The following is a 16,447-nucleotide window of genomic DNA, read 5'->3' as shown; positions in this document are numbered from 1 at the left end:
TCCTAGCAATGGTGAATGCTTCAAGCCAAAGGCTTAACCACCTCCTTCCATAAATTACCTAACTGCAATTCTGCATCCTAAGGGGAGTGTGACGAACTGGGACTGTTCTTAATGTGGTCTTTGAATGCTGAGTGGGGAGTGTTGGCCTGGGAGGACGGTCTGCACTAGGGGATGGGAGACTGGCCTTGAGGGAGGATACCTGAGCATGTAACGAGAACCCAGGAAGGGGTTAAAGGCCAGGTGACACCTCTGCCTGGGAAGCTGAACAAAGGCTGGGGGGAGGAGACACTGGGGAGAGAGAGTTTCAGGAGCTGGCTAAGGAATGGAGGGGAGTCCAGACAGGGCTCTGACCCCCCAATGGGGCTGTGGTGCCCCTGGGGCCACAAGATGGACCTAACTGGGGGGGAATCTTGTCGTCTGTGCCTGCAAGACCTGTCTTGGACACTGTTCCTATTGTCTAAATAAACCTTCTGCTTTACTGGCTGACTGAGAGTCATGATGATGAATCGCAGGAAGCCGGGGGTGTAGGGCCTTGTATCTCCCCTACACTGTGACAGGTGACTTCTTCAGATTGATTAGACATGTTGGTTTCAGAAAGCCAAGCCATGATGCAGATTTGGGTGCTGCATTCATATTTTAAATATTTTTCACTCTTCCTGGATTTTTTTTTTTTTTTGCAAAGACCTATAGATGATTCCCACAAGGAGTATTGGAGTGTTGCCATCAGTTTCAGAGGGAGAAGAATCCAACTCGCTGTGTGTGTGTGTGCACGTGCAAAATAAGTTTGGTTTCCAACCTTTGTTATATAAAATGCTGATATAAAACCTGTCTGGATATTAAACAGAGTAGTCAATTCCTTAACAATACCTTGGGATTACTGCAAATGTATTTGCTTTGTTTTATAGCGCTGGGTCTAAATATTCACAATTCCCACATGCTAAATGTCCAGCATCACTGAGAAATTGTCTATTTTGTAATCTTAGTCATCTTTGTTTGTTTGGATGGCATGGAAAGGGGAGGTGATTTTGAAGGAAATATGGGTGGTCTTAACAATCACTGGAATACCTTGTTGGGGCAATAAAAACAGTTTTTTGTCTCCCTAGCTTACTTGACAGAAGCACAGAACTAGAAGTCAGGACTGAGAGCCAAGCACTCCCAAATTCTATTCCCATTTTTGAAATAGTATGTGGCCAAAATAATATTTTGCACTTATACATTATGGACCAGATTTTCAAAGTTATTTAGGTGCTTAAAGATGCAGGTAGGAGCCTAACTCCCAGTGATTTCAATGGGACTTAGGCACTTCTCAAAATCCCACTAGGTGCTAATCTACATGTTTAGGCACCTAAATCCTTTTGAAAATCTAGCCCCTATGTGACCTTTCATTCAGCGATTTCAAATAATCCTTATGAACCATAGTCCCTTTGTGAAGCAGACAAGTATAATTATCCCCATTTTACAGAATGGAAAATTGGCATTCAAAAAGTTCTGTGACTTGTCCCAGGTCACAAGTGAGTCGGTGGCAAAATTGGAATTAAAATCCGAGGGGAAATCTCAACTCCACTGATGCCAATGGCAAAACTCACATTGACTGACTTACATGGAGCCAGGAGTTCACTGTAGGTCTTCTGAATTCCATACCATGATGCAAATATGACTTTTTCAAGTTGATGGCATACCGCTGAGAGGGGAAGAACTTTTTAATGTTCTTTTTTAAAAGAAAAAAAACACACACACAACCATAAACAAGGGTTTAGAAGCCAGAAAATTCAGTTAAGTTGAAGTTAAAGCTACACTTGTGTTTTTAAGTATGGCACTAGAATGTTAGTCATATCCCCATCTTAGCATAAGACTTTCACAGCAGGATTACACAGTCCCCTAAAAATGACACCAGAAACTCCCTGACATGCTCTTAGGGCCTGATCCTGTTCTCACTGCGGTCATGCAGAGCTCTGATTAACTTCAGTGGGAACAGCTTAAACCTTCTAGCAGTGTGAATGGAGGCACTAGAATGTCAAGTATCATGTACATTCATTGATTAGCTATAAAAATGATTCCAAGGTTTAAATCGGCATGTATCATTCAATGCATGCCACTTCTAGTAAACCCATTACTTGCATGCCAGATGCCTTCTCTTTTTCTTCTCCTCATTGCTGAACATGCTAATCCTGCACAGCAACCAAGCATCATTATTGCAGCATTGTCCAAAAATTTATGCAGAGATTATTAGCCTCATTGAAAAAGGTATTGACAACCTAAAGCCAGTTGGTGGAGTTGCATGGCTTTACTACAGCTTTTTGTCCTAAAAAGATAGATGTGGAGGTACCAACCAATCTGGGGGGCAGATTGCTGTTGAAAGTGCCTGATGTGATTCTGCTTGTAAAATCTGTCACTTGTAAGATGTAAGCAGGTGACAGACACCGCCCCCATAAAAAATAAATTATGCACTTCTAAAATGCTGGGCACTGGTGAGTATAGATATAAAAGAGTTGGATTTTTTTTAGAGATACAGCTGTTCTACCTCTCATGGTAACAGCACTCTGGATAGGAAAAGTTCTGTAATTCCTTTGTGCTTTACAAACACTAATACTCCAGCAAGAGTTATTTTCATTTTCTTTTTACAGATGGGAAAACAGAGGTGGAGAGGTTTGCTCAAATCCACAGTGCAAGTGTCAAAGGCAGGATTTGAACTCAGGAGTGCCTGGTTTCCACTTCCAGTCTTGTTCTCAAATTCTGACTTTCTGCTGAGGCCTCAAGCTACACAATAAGGAACAACAGATGAAATTACTACCATAAGTATCTCCAGTCTGTCCCAGTTGTCATACCTAGCAATCAAGCAGTGTGGGATGGTAAGATGACTGGAAGCCATAGTGACCACATAACCATCATGTGCCTGTAGCCTTTATAGGGTTCTAGATACTTTGATCCAACTGTAAGCTTTCTATCGCAGTTCCTATGAAATGTGATTATTAAATAAGGGTTCCTTTTTTAAAAAAATGCTATTCATCCAGTTTAAAACCCACATTTACATCACAAAATATATATTTCATACCAATTTTATTTTGTCAATTTCAAGTGTTTAATTTATATTTATTGCAAGTTCCTTGATACCATCCAAAATAATGTATTGAATCAGTCTATTGCATGATATGACAAGCTACTTACTATTTATTCTTAAGCAACATTTAAGGGGAGAAAAAACACTGAAGATCAGGGGGAAATCACAAATGGTGCTTTTGATGGTAGTCTCAACAAGAGGGCCAAATATTGAAAAAGCCAAGGGGGACTGAGCCCTTGATACTAAATAGATGACTTTATTTAAACTAGCCTCTTTCAAAGTATTAAAGGCCTAATCCATAGTCCTTTGTCACTTATGAAAAGACTCCCATTTTAAAGATTCAGGTCCTGAACTTATGTGACAAATATAAAGATCAGAAAAATTCCAAAAAGCCTTTTTTAGAAAATTTATTTTTTGATTCCATGCTTCTAAATAATTTAGAAATTACTCCCCTTCCCTTAATGGATCTATTTGAAATGTTTATATATATTAGATGGACACACTTATGTGTTGCACACTTGCTTCCTAAATGAATTAAACCTGCCAAGGACTTCATTGTATGCAGTGTAGTTGTAGCCTTGTCGATCCCACCTTGTGTGTTATCAGTTTGACAGCAGCTCTGGATTTGTGCTGTTAATTAAACTACACGTGATTTCCTACAGGTGGTGCTGCAGCCAAACTGCAGTCTGCCTTGCTTTCTGTTGCCTACATTCAATGTGACTTATTCAGGATTGCTGCCTTAAAGCATAATGTTTTTGACAGGCTGGTCTAAACTCTTGTCGGGGTCACAGGGTTAATCACACAGGGGCACAGGCCCCCTTAGCGCTAAGCATGAACAATACAGTTAACATTTTCAAAAGAGTTAAATTTCATTGTCATTCCTATCCTACATGTCTCTGCTTTCATAACTCTCCATCTGGAGACAATAAACTCTCATCTATGGCTGGCCTCTTTTTTCAGTTGCTGTAAATATATCCCACAAAGACTGAATGGCCAACCACCAGAATATAGTGACTACCACCTGCATTAAACTCCTATTTCCCCCAAGGCTAATACCTTTAGCTATGAGTCTGACTCTGAAATACAGTGTGTGACACCGTGAAGAACCTTAAATAAGAGTGAGATTCCCTGAAGTCTTTGCCACAGCCAGCACTGCTGTCATTCCTGGCCACTGAGTCATGCAGCTGACAAATCCTGAAATCGCCTTTCATTGCTTCACTGTGCTTTCAGCTCCACTCATTAGTTGATCTGTTCTTATCCTTGAAGTAGTTTGATATAGTGCAAACTATGCTGTATATCTTGAGTCCTGACAGAGAATATGTATCAATTTGCCTGAATACATACTAACAATACCAGTGTTGTCTTTTGTAAATTAATACTGATAAGAGTTGCTGACATAGAAATTCAGCTAAGTGATCCTCCTGTCCAGAGGAGAATTTGTCCCATATTAATAGGAGCTCTTTAAATCAAGGCATTTGGACTTGCTAGTGAGGTCCTTGAACTATGAGTTTTGTTGATCACGATCATTTGCATGCTTGGACTAAACCCCAGAGTTCTCTCTGAACATGCACTTGGCACACTGTACAGCCCGGGATGCATTCCCTAGGGGCAGTCTGCTCTTTAGTTGTCCCATACCTAATCAAAAATCTGTAAGGGTTATTCCCAGGACATTACATCAGTAATCTTTGTTCCCATCCAAAACAATGAACTCAATTTTTTTTTTATTACAAGAACTAGTATAGACCATGACCAATTACCTAAGTGTCCTGTGGTGACCCTGCAGTTAATGTCTGTGCTTGGGGCTGTAGTGAGCAATGCTGTGTGATTGCATTAATGGGCCTTCCTGATGCTGCCTCCAGATGATGCATGTGCCTCAGTGGAGATAGGAGTGCTGGGGTGGGGGTGGGAACAAGAGGGCCATGGTACCATCACTTTTTACTGGCTGTAAGGGCAAGCAACAGGGAGAGAGGGCAGAGAGGAGCAAGTGCAGGAGGAACCTCAAGGGAAAAAGCAGTGTGAAGGCTGGGCCTCGGGGAGAAGGGGCACCGTGAGGGCAGGACCTCAGGAGAAGGGGCAGGGTCATGCTTCAGGCACTGGTGGGTCCCCCACTTTTAGGGAGCTTCTGTTGCCCCTGGTGGAGAGTGATATACACCGTGAGATCCACAGCATGTTACATCAGTGGAGTGGAGTTTCCTTTCTCTGAGACCTAGTGCTTAATTTAAAATACATGGGTTCAAGCTGCAGATTACTTCAGGAAACCTGTCACACAGGAGTAAATAGCAAAGCATGGTCCATCCTTGTGGCCTGGTCTCTCTATACTGAACACAAAAGTTCAAATAATATAAATATTGTCCATATCTAAATATGTCGTACATGCTTATGACTGTGAATCTCTGGTCTGGCACAGTGGCTCGTGGGTGGCAAAGGTAGCTTTAAATAAAAAAAAATTTTTCTTTCTAGCTTCAGAATGCAAAAAATCAGGAAGCTGAAGCTTTGCACATTTATAGATGTTTACAACTTCTCATGCATATTCTAATTTGGAAATTAATCCAAAAGAATAATATATTTATTCCTGCATTCCTCATAATATTTTCTCCATCAGCTCTTATGTTGTAAATAGAAACAGTTATTTGTTAAGACAAAACAATGAAATGTTCCATGCCAGAGTTCTGGTGTTTCAAGTGTTATGCATCCAGGGCCGGTGCAACCATTTAGGTGACTTAGGTGGTCACCTAGGCCACTAGGATTTGGGGGGGCACCATTTTCTTCAGTGGTGGCTGGATCTTCAGCACTCTGGTCACTGCCGGCATTTAGGCAGAGGGAGCTGGGGCAGGGGAGTGCAGGGAGGGCTGCCTGCAGCAAGTAAGAGGGGGGCAGCACGCAGGGGAACTCCCTGCCCTACCTCCTCCCCAAGCACACCGTCGCTGCTTCACTTCTCCCACCTCCCAGACTTGCCATGTCTAAGCTGATTGGCGCCGCAGGCCTGGGAGGCGGGAGAAGTGAAACAGCGATGGAGTGCTCATGCGCAGAGCTGGGGGGGGGTGCCTCAGGGTGGACAGTAGGGGGTGGGGAGCTGCTGCAAGGGGGGGCACCTCAGGGCAGAGGGGGGTGCCTCGGGGCAGGGGCATGGGAGGGGGAGGGGTCAAGATGGAAGTTTCGCCTAGGGCGTGAAACATCCTTGCACTGGCCCTGTATGTATCAGACCTTGTGGTAAACCCCTCTTCTCCTACATGATCTTTTTGCCAGTGCCAATGAAGGAAGGTTTGCAGGATATGGGGCCTGGCCAGTTGAGCACCAAGATTTGACAGGCGCTTTCAGCAGCTGACCTACTTGCTAATATCAGCATGGGAGGAGCTCCTGCCCTAGGGGCCTTCAAAAGCCCCTTGAAGTAGAGAGGAATGAGATCAGGCCCCTAGTGGTCTTTGTGAGCCACTACTGCAGGGCTCCCCTTCTGTAGCCCCCACATTGGTCCAGTGGCGGCTCTAGCTTTCTTGCTGCCCCGAGCATGGCAGGCAGGCTGCCTTTGGCGGCGTGTCTGTGGGAGGTCCCCAGTCCCACGGATTCAGCGGCATGCCTGCGGGAGGTCCACCGGTCCCGCAGCTTCAGCGTACCTGCCACCGAATCTGCGGGACTGGGGACCTCCTGCAGGCAAGCCTCTGAAGGCTGCCTGATTGCTGCCCTCGCAGGGACCAGCAGGGTGCCCCCCCATGGCTTGCCACCCCAGGCACACGCTTGGAGCACTGATGCCTGGAGCCACTGCTGTGTTGGTCCCAAGAGGTTGGAGGTGTTGTTGACACTGAAAACTGTTTGTTGTCTTCTGACAATATCTTCCCCATCATCTTTGACATAAATAGAAAGTACTTACTGCTTTAGTGGATCAATTCCCAATCATGGGAAGTTCTAAACATCTGTAAATGTGCAATGTTTCAACTTTTTGACTTTGAATCTGGAAGCATAAACTATTGAATAAGTGCCGTTTAATCTTAAAGGAATCCTTTTAGATACACTTTTAAGCAACTTTAACTGAACCGGACTGAATCATGGATGTCAGGTCAACTTGATATATGATGACAAAAGAAGGGTAACCGTTCTATTCATGTTGATAGTGTGATTTATTCAAAACTGAAGAATGTGAGAAACATTCTCAGCCACTGCAGATTAGTTAGCCATGTGTGTTCTATTTTTATTCCCTAAAGCCTTTCCTCCCACCCACTTGAAGGGGTAATAGCCCTTTTCTGCTGAAAGGATCTAAACTCTACATAGTATCAGTTTCTATTTCATAGCTATGCATCTTATTTACAAAGTTTTGATGCTCCAATCCTTTTGTATTTATAAGACATCTCATCTGTTTCTTTTTACAACCAAGCATAGATGTTTATAAGTTGATGAAATGGACCTAAGGTCAGAAATGCTTCAAGGAGCAATGTAACAATAGCAGAAATTAGAAAGATGGTCAGTGATGTAACTCCATGCTCTGGGTATCTCTAGGCTTCTGATTGCCAGATGCTGAGACTAGATAGTGGGATGGATCACTTGATGATTATCCTGTTCTGTTTATTCCCTTTGAAGGATCTGGTATTGGCAGCCGTTGGAAGACATTATATTGGGCTAGATGGACCATTGGTCTGATCCAGTATGGCCGTTCTTATTTTGTTATGTAGAAATCGCAACACATCCATTGCAGTTTTGGAGAAATGTAGCCACATGTCTTGATATAAGTTCCCAATTCAGTTCTGATTGTCTTTACAAATAGGGCAATTTCTGTTTTCAGAGTGTGTCAAGGTTTTTTTTTCCCCCACTTTGAACTTTAGTGCCCAAAAAGTGGGGACCTGCATGGTCACTTTTAAGCTTAATTACTAACTTAAATTTGGTACGCTGCCACCAGCCAAAATATAGTGTTTGGCACATTTCCTGTTCCCCCAAAACCTACCCTGGGGAACCAAGACCCAAACCCCTTGGGTCTTAAAACAAGGAGAAATAAACCATCCCTCCTCTTCCCGCACCCCCCCCCCGACTTTCCCCTCCCTGGGTTGCCCTGGGAAGCTATACAGATCCAAACTCCTTGGATCTTAAAACAAAGAGGAATTAACCATTCCCTTCCTTCCCCTCCACCAATCCCTGGTGAGTTTAGACTCAATCCCTTGGATTCCAAAACAAGGAAAAATCAATCAGTTCTTAAAAAGCTTTTAATTAAAGAAAAGGTAAAAATTTTCTATCTGTCAAATCAGGATGGAAAATGCTACAGGGTACTCAGATTCATATAGCCTAGAGGGACTCTTCTCCACCCCGCCCCCGCCAACCTGAGATTCAAAGTTACAGCAAACAGAGGTAAAAATCCTTCCAGCAAAAGACACATTTACAAGTTAAGAAAACAAACATAAGACTAATCCACCTTGCCTGGCTATACTTACAATTTTGAAACATGAAAGACTGATTCAGAAAGATTGGGAACACCTGGGTGTACATCTGTTCCCTCTTAGCCCCAAGAGCGAACAACGAACAAAACAACACAAACAAAGACTTCCCTCCACCAAGATTTGAAAGTATCTTATCCCTCCATTGGTCTTCTGGTCAGGTGTCAGCCAGGTTCACTGAGCTTCTTAACCCTTTACAGGTAAAAGAGACATTAACCCTTAACCATCTGTTTATGACAGAGTGATAGGCCGAAATATTCAATTCTAAGTAAACTGCTTCCTTAAGGCTCCAAGGGTACATCTACACTGCAATAGACCACAGCTGGCCTGTGTCAGCTGACTCAGGCTTGTAGGGCTTGGGCTATAGGACTAAAAAATGCAGCATAGATGTTCAGGCTCAGGCTAGTGCCTAGGCCCTGAAACCCCATGAAAAAGGTGGGCCTCAGGGTATGTCTATACAGCAATTAAACACCCACAGCTGGCCCAAGTCAGATGACTGGCTCATGGGGCTCAGGCTGTGGGGATGTAAAATTGCGGTGAAGACATTCCAAGCTCTAGAATCCCACAAGAAGGGGAGGGTCCAGGAGCCCAGTCTCCAGCCCAAGCCCAAATATCTACACTGCAATTTCTAGCCTTGCACTTCAAGTATCACATGCCTGAGTCAGCTGACTTGGGCCAGTCATGGCCATGTAGTTGGAATATTATTCCATTGTAGACATACTGTACCTTCAGAGCCCAGGCTCCAACCCAAGCCTGAATGTCTACACTGCAATTTTTAGTCCCATGAGCCTAAGTCAATTGACCTGAGCTCTGAGAGTTAGTGACACAAGTTTTTTTTTATTACAAGTGTAGATGTACCCTAAGGGCCCATAGTTCCCCTCAGAGCCGACGTGAAAAAAACACATGCGGAGGAGGACAGTCAATACAGGCAAAATAGGGTCTGACCTGAAAGTTGATGTATGTTGATGGCTTTGAGTGTGAGGAAACAAGATACAATAGAACTCTCTGCTGTGAAATCTGGAATCTCTACAGTGAAAACTGTTGAAGGAGCGGGTGAGAACTGCCTTCCATACTTAGAGTGCTGGTCACTTTTGAACAGGGATTCTTCAGAAATGGGGCTGGACTTGGCCTCCTTTTCTCAGTCATTTCAAAATATGCTCTGTGGATGAAACCACACACACACATCAGACTTTGGGGGGGCTTGCATGATTGGTTTCATCCCTCCCAACCTGAGAGCAGGCTGCAAAGCTGCCAATGCACCCACGGTGTGGGGATTTTACATCACTAGATCGATATAATTTCAGATCCAGTAGCCCTTATCTGTGCCCCAGGATCTCCTTTGCATTGCACAGGAGCTGCAGAGTCACAATTTCCCCTTGTGCCCTTTGTGAGTAATACAATGGTTTATGTGGTGTGGAGAGCCTTGTGTGGGTGGAGGAGGACCTCTATATACATGGAGAGTCATAAAAATTGGAGATGGAATATGTTTGTGCACTAAAGATATATTGTGCCACAGAAAGTAGATCTCTGTGAAGCTCCTTGTTACATCACACAGGTCCGTGCAAAACCTTTCCTTAGCTTTGGAGTAAAGTGGATTTAAAGGAGAAGCTCAAAACTGCCATATTTCACCCTCTTTTGCATTGAAACTGTGAAGCTGTAAGTTCAATATGATTTCAGTATGAAGCTATAACCCGGCCCACAATCACTCAAAATTAGAGACGAGATCAAGTTGCAAATTTCAATCAAGATCTGAATTTCCCCAAAGACTGAGGGGATTTGGGTCTTGTGCTCTTACTTCAGGCTCATTTATTCAAAACGGAGACCAAATTTGTGCCAAATCAAGCTAGCCTTAGTGATTTTTCCAACCAATGTGTGTTGTTTCAGATTTGTAACAGAATCCCAGCTAGGAGAGTTAACTTTCTGTAATGAAAGTTTTGTACTACTCAGAGTACCTTGAGACAGTTTGAAGTGGTTGGGGTGTAAACACTTTCTATCCCATAGCCTGCAAAGAATTCTCCACATTCCAGTCTTAATAAGCCAGAACTTTTTTACATATACAATTCTTATTTACAAAATTCTGTTTATTGTAATATTCTGTTCAGTTCATTTCCAAAAACCTTATTTTAATAAGGTATACAAGCGTTGCCAAAGTTAATGCACCTATCATGTACCCAACGCAATCAGTGGGATAACATGAGTACAGGACTGAGCCTTCAGTATCTATGTATAAGCACAGATTTAACACTGGTAATGGGATAAGTGAGTTTTTCATACACATAAGCTAAACTCATCACTTGTGTAATTCAGTTTTTTTAATGGAGTTAGTCCGGGGATGAATTTGGCCTAAATGTGCCCTTTTTTTTTCAATCACATGACCTTTTCTGATTTGGTGGGCAGGATGCCACATCTTGCAAGGCTGTCTATTTAGTCTCTTCCCTCTCTCCCAAAATTGCACAGTTTGTCGTCCTCACTTTTTAGCAAAAAATCTTTTCCTATCCCTGGTAGTTTTAAGAATGCTTTTTCCTCTAGGGCAACATTCTCAAAGGTGGGGACCTCAAGGTCTGATTCTGCCTCTTCCTGGTAACCGAAGGAGGCAGAGAAATGAAGGGGCATTTGTAAATGGTGGCTTCTGTTGAGACAATTGTTTCCTGTCAGTTGCTTTTGTATCAGGGTTTTGGAGCTTGTGGAGCTGCTCTCAGTCACGTTTACCTCCTGATGTACTCTGATTCCACTCCCCACCCCCACCCCAAACACCAGTTCTCTTCCTTTGTGCTAACATGCAAGGTTTTTCTGTAGGCAAGAGACCGTAGGCAAGGCTGCATCAGCCAAGATTGTATTTTCCCTCCCTTCACATTCCCTGGGGTGTAAATCAGAGAGAACACTTTGAAGAATCAAGGACAAGAGATAAAAATAAATGTTTTCCCGAAGGAGAGGAATGGAAAACGCAGTACTTTTAACACTTAAAATGTTGTAAAAGAACGTTTACAGGTTCTAATGCCTTGTTAATAAAAAGTCTTAAACTTTTTAACTTCTGGCATCCCAGTCATTAGAAACTAACAGACAGAAATGTAGATGAATAATCAGTCTTGTGCTTGACATCAAAAAACAGGTGAAACTCCAGAAGTAAGGGCTTGATCACTGATGATCATTCCAAATACTTCACAGCTGGTCAGATTTCAGTAGTCCAAAGCTGTCCCATTACCATCGCCCATTGTGTTTTTTCATAAGTTATTGAACTTTATATGGTAGTGTAGTCTATTGTATATGGTACTGTAGTATACTGTATTCTTTTGGTGTAAAAATTATGGTAAAGGAGAGAGAAAATTGATTTAATTAGGAAAACAAGACAGCAGCTAAAACTCTTAATCACAACAAAAAACCAACTAATTTGTTCTAAACAAGTCAAAGCTAAGAAGGACACCCCGGCCATGATTTCTGTAGGCACTGATAGACTGACCATGATGCTCTCTTAGCTGGCAGTGCCTTGATGGGTTTTTTTGTTTGTTTGTTTGAAGGAGGGGATGAGAGGGAAAGGAGGGACAGGAATCATAAGGAGGAAGAGTTTTATTGGATAGTAAGGGGTAATGTAAAGTATACATCACCTATTTAGGGGGAAAATTAATATTTGAGTTATGTGAATAGATAGAACCCTGACACTGAACTATAATAATGAGCACCTTTTGCCTCTGTGTAACCAATTAATAGTTGTAGCATGGTTTCAAAATTGTGTTCTGTGGAAGCAACCCATGCTGCACAATTAAAATTACAGTGGCAGTGTAGACAAGGATACTCATATGTTGACTGTCATTATTGCATTGATTACTCATGAGTCCATGACCCCAAGGCTATAATAGCTATTTTAGAGCCATTAAGTTATGCAACATAAATATAGATACTAGATCAGTGGGAGGTGGTATCATTGCTGTTCCAAGAGAGAATGTTATCAAAGTCTTCTGTATCTAGAAAATGTTTAGTTCATGGATGTTTGTGCCAGCCCACCTTTGTAGGCAAATATATATTGTATGCATGCTAGTAGAAACAGTATAATGAAAATCCTTGGGGCCTGTAACCAGACTCAGCTGTGATCTTATCAGGTTGCAAAAGGAAAACAGGCTTGGGCTTGGTTAATGCTTAGTTAGGAAATCTCAAAAGGACAACCCAGGATTCAGCAAAAAGTGGTGTTGGAAATTCAGTAGGAGCCATTATTGAGCCATTGCCCCAGAAAGGGATTAGGTTAGGTGATATTGACACTGTTGCTGAACCATTTTTTGGTTTAGATGCAAACCTGCAGTCTTTGATCACATGTCAAGATTAAGGGTGTTAGCTCTCATGTCTTGACTAAATTGTATTTTTTAGTAACATTTTAATCTTCCCACATAAATTATCCATTTACTTTCAAGTGTATGTGGTATCTATCTTCACTGTTGTGTGGTGTTGCTACATATTGTTAAACAGTTGTTGCATTGCCGCCCAGAGGTGGCTGCATTTCAGTGAAGAGTAAAATGATTTCCGCTTGTGGAGCACTTTTGGAACCTTTTTGGGATTAAAGGCATTTTTATAAATACAAGATATTGTGTCAGTGAAAAATGGCATTTGGATTTTGTCATCTGACCAACATCATTCTCTGTTCTTCATATCTGAAAATAGGGCAGAGCTTTGACATACTGTGAATTCTTACTATCTGAAGAACAGAAGCTTTTTTACCGGTATCTGCTTCCCTCTCCTGTCCAAAAGACATCATAACCCACATGTAGTTTGTGTGTCAAGTTTCTGCCCAGAACATATTTTTAAAAATTAGAGAGGATAAGGAACCAATCCTCAATGCAGATTAGGTTGAGGCTACGCCCGTGGTTATTAGTTCATGGCCAAAGCAAGCCTGGGATGTGGGTTGGGTGCAGATATGAAGGGGCTGAAATCTGTTTGAGGCAAGCTGTTCTCATGAGACTTCAACCCAAAATGAAAATGTTATTTAGTGCAGAACTCAAGCACATAACCCCTTTGAATCTGTATGTGTGTAGGTATAGATTTAAAGCTGTAATACATGTAGATGGGACAAATAAACTCAGTCTATCCAGTAATATTTAATTTACAGATTCAGGGCCCAATGCGATTAAAAGCTGATGGATGGGGAGGATATATTATTTCTAGGAATTGGGCTGCAATCCACTAAAACCAAAAATCACTTGTTGTAATATACCATTTCAGACGTGCTCATGGACTGATTTCTCTAGGTGCATGTATAATCAGAATAAGAATGTAATTCTTAAATAAGAGGTTATAACAAAACACATTCTCTATCCCAAGAAGCTTAAAATCTAAGAGACTAATTCTGCAAACCCTAAAACATCTGAATAATTATTTATTAAAGCATCTACGAGCCCCTGTCATGGACCAGGACCCTATTGTACTAACATGAGAAGACCCACTGAAGCAAAGGACTATTTTACATGAATAAAGGTTTGCAGGATCAAGACCGAACTTAAAGTGAGACTACTGCAAAACAATAAGACTTTGTCTAAGTCTATGGTAGGATTTGTGCAAAGAACAGATTATTACTGTTTCACATATATACAAACACACAAAATAATGTACAATCGCTACTGTTGTCATTGTTAACTTATGGCTGAAAGACCTCAATGATCTTTTTAGCATCAGATCACTCTGTGTTGCTCAGTCTGAATTATTTGCATAGATAATGCCTAATAATGCTGTACATAATCTTTCATGTTAGAAAGTCAGGTTTTTTAGGAAAAAGTCCACAAGTGTCAGCTTACTACACCAGCAGCCAATTCAGCACTTTAAGATTCATTCCATGCCCTCTTCTATTAGTCTGTTAATATCCCAGAGATCAGTCCTTTCTTGAATGAAGGGCTGACCTATTCTTCTTTGATTTGCCATTGATTCCCTTTCCTTACCTCCCAATGCTCTGCCTGTTGACTAAATGTTAGAAGTAAGAATGCCTCAGATTTCTGACTTCTGAATCATCCTCTCATGACTTGAACAGCTTGAAGCCAGCTTCAGCTCGTGGAGATCCTTAGTGAAAAGTCCTTTTGTTTCTAAACACAACAAATGGACCTTTTCTTCCTCACAGTAGGGGCTATTAATAAAATAACTATTTCACATTTATACAGTAGGTGCCAGCCACTACATTTTTCAAATTACCTCCACCGCAGGATGGGGCAAACCTCAACTCTCCCATCAGTGTTGTGGAATCTTTTTATATATACACAGTATAAATAATAGGACCTTGAGGTTCAGTCCTGAAAAGAGATCTGCACATGCAAACCTTTACTCTTGCACAAAGTCACACTGACTTCAGTGAGATTTTGCATGAGAGTTAGTTACAAGAATAATCATCTATTTGCTGGATCAGGCCACTGGCTTTTAACAGCTCCTCCAGAAATTCCCCCTTCCATCCCCAAGAGTAAGCTCCATTAAACTGTTTATCTATCTTAATAACATGAAGGGCTGAGTCAACCCCTTCAAGATTTGAAGCTGTGGTTCCTCAAAGCTTAGCTATCTAAAGTATTTCAATGTCTCCTTCAATAAAAACTAAGCTGTGGTGATCTCAGTTTTTGCCCAGTTTGATAATTCTCGTGGTGGTGGTGGTTTTTTTCCAGGATTGACACAAAGTTTCTGTATAAAGGAAGACATAAGTGCTGTAACATAGAACCATTACCATTATATTTCTAAGGGCAATAATACATTGATCACAATGCACATGAGTCACTGTATATGCCACCACAGTTCTTGTTTTCATTTTGCAAAAGTAAACAGTGTCACAGGATGCAAACGGATATAATATGTATTTCCAAGCAATCAAGAATGAAATAGTGCTGGAACTATACTGAGCTGTTTGCTTATATTTCAGATGTCTAAACTAGCTGCCATGTAACAAGGACAAAGGGTGGCCTTGTGATTAAGGCACTGAACTGGGACTCAAGAGATCCATGACTCTTTCCACAGATTTCATGTGTAAACTTGCGTAAGTCACCTAATTTGTCTACACCTCAGTTCTCCATCTATAAAATGGAGATAATATTTCCTTTCTCCCTCATTTTGTCTGGCTTGGTCAATTTAGACTGTAAGCTCTTCAGGGCAGGTACTGTCTCTCATTATGTTTGTATAATGCCTACCACAATGGGGCCTCAAACTCACTTGGGTCCTCTAGATGTTATTTTAATAATCATTATTAATTATAAAGCAATTTTAGAGGTGAGAACTCTCTGCCAGCAGCCCCCTCTCTTTTTTGCCAAGGAGTCTCCAGCTGCAGGATTATGTAAGAAATAAGGTGATCTCTCAAGTAGCCAGAGCTCAAATCATTTATGAGATTATAAATCAAAACCAATGCCATACATTTCACTTGAAATCTAGTAGTAATCGATTAAGATGTTGGAACACAAATAGACTGCTGCATTCTGCCCCAGCCAAAATTTCCCAAATGGCCTGGTTGTATTGTGCATTGCATTATGCTAATATTCAAGATGACAAAGACACAGAAAATGGTCATGAAGTCCACATTCAAAAGAAATAGTTGCACCTTTCTTGCTAAGTACAGATAATGAAAAATGGCCTTAGCAACAAATGCTACATCAGTATCTAGGAGCATATGGCTCTACCAAAACCCCTAGATTACAAATTGGAGTATTAAGAGGCAGGCAGGCATATATAAAGGGGCTGATATAGTCACTTCCTGTTCTTCCGGTTCTTTCCACTGACTTATGAATATTATTTCAGTTTTCCCCTGGTTGATGCTCATTCACCTAGATTTCAGCCAGAACCCAATCTCATTCAGGCACCAGGTACTCTACTGCATCAGCTGGATTGGACAAGACTGGGACATAAAATTGGGTATCATCTACATACGGAGGATACCATGGCTCATACTTCTTCAGTGACTCTCCTAACAGCCTCATAAACGTGTTGAACAGAAGGGGTGACGACGGAATTCTGCAGTACTGGGCACAAGAAAGCT

This window comes from Chelonoidis abingdonii, chromosome 3 (assembly GCF_003597395.2).
Source record: "Chelonoidis abingdonii isolate Lonesome George chromosome 3, CheloAbing_2.0, whole genome shotgun sequence".
Classification (NCBI taxonomy): domain Eukaryota; kingdom Metazoa; phylum Chordata; order Testudines; family Testudinidae; genus Chelonoidis; species Chelonoidis abingdonii.
Note: the sequence above shows the minus strand (reverse complement) of the source record.